The sequence below is a fragment of the Sinocyclocheilus anshuiensis genome, unplaced genomic scaffold (genome assembly GCF_001515605.1).
Source record: "Sinocyclocheilus anshuiensis isolate Anshui unplaced genomic scaffold, SAMN03320099.WGS_v1.1 scaffold2371, whole genome shotgun sequence".
In the NCBI taxonomy this organism is placed as follows: Eukaryota; Metazoa; Chordata; class Actinopteri; order Cypriniformes; family Cyprinidae; genus Sinocyclocheilus; species Sinocyclocheilus anshuiensis.
The window spans coordinates 124,711-127,412 of NW_015537287.1; the positions used below are offsets into that span (position 1 = coordinate 124,711).

The following is a 2,702-nucleotide window of genomic DNA, read 5'->3' on the forward strand; positions in this document are numbered from 1 at the left end:
TTAATATATATATATTTATTTTATTTTTTTTAATCTATTTGATATATTCTGCTTTTTAACAAAATTTTTGTCATTTTGATGGTAATCTTACGCCATAAATGAAAAATGTAAAAAGCTTGTTTAGTTACTACACTGTGTTAAGTGCTTTTCGCCACCTAATTCCCATTACTGTAACGCAAAAAGAATAAAGATGTGATGCTCTTCAGACTAAAACATAACGAGTGTTAACAGGACGGACAGATCATGTGTTCAGAGAAACTGATGTGATCAAACAGGCACAAACAGGGTTTATATGAACATTTTCCTCGAACACATAGAATCTAGCGTAGCGTTAGTCCTGGCAGGTCATGTTAGTCAAGCTCGCATCAGCTGACTCTCATCTACCTATGGGAATACGACACCTATTTAAGCATATATATATATATATATAAGGTCCCTCAGTATTATCAGCAGTTTTCTCTCCCTGCTCTTATGCTAGTCTGCATGGATGCGCAGGGAGTTCTTGCCCAGAACAGAACCATACCGCCAATCCAAACTGTATGCTAATTGTCAATCATCTTTGGTCCTGACAGAAATGCAGTTCAGTCTCCTCTAAAACACACACACACAGCTAATGCAGCCACGTCGCTCTGAATAAGAGGAAGAACATTCTGCTGGGGGAAGAAAGAAAAAAAAAAGGAGAAAAACTACCTGTTAGTACAAAAAAAGAGGAAGAACAGAAACTGCAATCTGTTGCAAAACACTTACTGTAAATGCAAACGATCGCATTTCTTTTGGTGATGCAAGTCTCGCATTTTAAAAAGTTGCAAGTGCAGCATTCAGCCTGCTCTCGTTCATCACACCGTTTAAACCGGCTCTTTACACCTTTACTTAAGAGTAACCTGAGGCCAACGCATCTCGAGTCACTTCCAACATCAGCATCATCATCATCACCAGTGACCGGCGCAAACACCATCTGTTTCTGGTCGTCTCAGCGCTTTCACAGAATGCCTTCAAGACAAAAAACTCTCCCGTTCGTTCACCACAACTTCAATCACACGCTCGTTCGCTCTCGACCATCAGCAGATTTCACTCATGAGCTGGTTTAAGAGCAGGCCGGGCCAATGTTCAGTCCTGATCAGATTACACCTCTCCAGCACTGCGCTTCAGACTCTAATTGCACAAATATCACAATTAGCTGGGACTGTTATTGGGAGATTTCCGGTTAATGATGTAAACAGGCTCTAAAAGAGTCTAAATGGATTTATATGGTTACAGATCTTACTAGCCAAAAAGCACTGTGGTACTGCTTGTGTTTACCGTGGTATTCTTTGAAGGTGTATATGAATATGATAATCGCACAACAGCACCATAGACATGTTTCTACATCAGAATATTATTGTTTGTTTGTAATTTATTGCTGTGCCAACTTCTACAGCTGTTTTCATGCCAAAAAACATATGATATGGAAAACATAAACAAAAACGGTGAACTTCCATGAAAAATGAGGTTAAAATCTATCAAGATATGATATGAAAAAAAGATCTTCCATTAGAAAATCAGGTTCAAATGTAGCAAGATATGATATGAAAAAAACCACAATTTCAATTAAAAAATCAAGTTAAAATGTAAAAAAATATGATATGAGAAACAATAAAATATTATCTTCCATGAAAAATCAGTTTAACGTAACAAAATATAAAAAAAATGATCTTAAATGAAAAATCAAGTTAAAATGTTGCAAAATATGATGCCAGTGTGCTATCATCTCACACTATCACTTTACCATGGTATCACTATAGTACTACCGTGAAAGCTGATTTAAAACATTTGTACAAGAACAAACAGTCTGCAATAAACACGCACAAGTTCTAACAAGATAGTGATCATAACAATCATAACATCTTCCCTAAAGAATGCAAAGATTAACGCTACCGAAACTGATTTTAAACACGTCAAACATCCTAAACCCGTTATATAGCTATTCTATCACATCGCTGTCGTTCGTGTCTGTGTAACAAAGAACACAGCTCTCCGTGCCTCGAAAGCTGCCCGGTTCCGCGCGCTCCGATGTGCCGTGTTGCCATGACGCCCCGGTGCACGGGCTCACGTCGAGAAAACATCAGCGGTTGATGAATCAGCATCTGCGCCCGTTAAAGCCGCTGATGTGATGATTCGCGCGCGGCGCTGATTTGAAATCGCGCCGATTTGGTGATTCGCGCGCGCGGGAACGGATTCCAACCGTCAACTTTCAGTTACAAATGAAGCGATAAGCAACAAATGCTGAATAAAACTAGTTTCACCACACACACACACAAATACGTGAACACAAACATACTATTCTGTGAAGAATATATCATAGTTATATCAAATGTAGTTAGCAAAAATGTGTTTTATTGACTCAAAACCTAGTGTGCTCCCTATCTAGGGAGCACACTAGGAACGAGACAGATGCCCAAAATGATGCATAATACCATGGTATTCCAAAAGTACCACCTGATACCATCACCGTACCATGGTACAGTTTTACTAGTGGTGTAAATGTGTAGCGTAAAACAGACAAAAGCCAGAAAGAGTACCTCGAACTCGGTCCACCCGTGTCCAGCGCAGACGGTTCTGATGAACCAGCAGGTTCGGTTCCTCACAGATCCGCTTGTGTTGCTGTGTAACCTCTGCCTGACTAGAGGAGACACACACACACACACACACACACACACACACAC

At 39.7% G+C, this 2,702-nt stretch overlaps 1 protein-coding gene across 1 annotated transcript in view; it reads right to left on the bottom strand.

The window, feature by feature from the left end:
* The window catches only part of LOC107657334 (transcription factor MafG-like), a 21,127-nt gene extending 18,425 nt beyond the window's left edge, over window positions 1-2,702 (bottom strand). The window contains exon 1 of the mRNA XM_016445380.1: window positions 2,559-2,702. The gene's annotated coding sequence lies outside the window, so the exon portion shown is untranslated. The remainder of the gene's footprint in view (window positions 1-2,558) is intronic.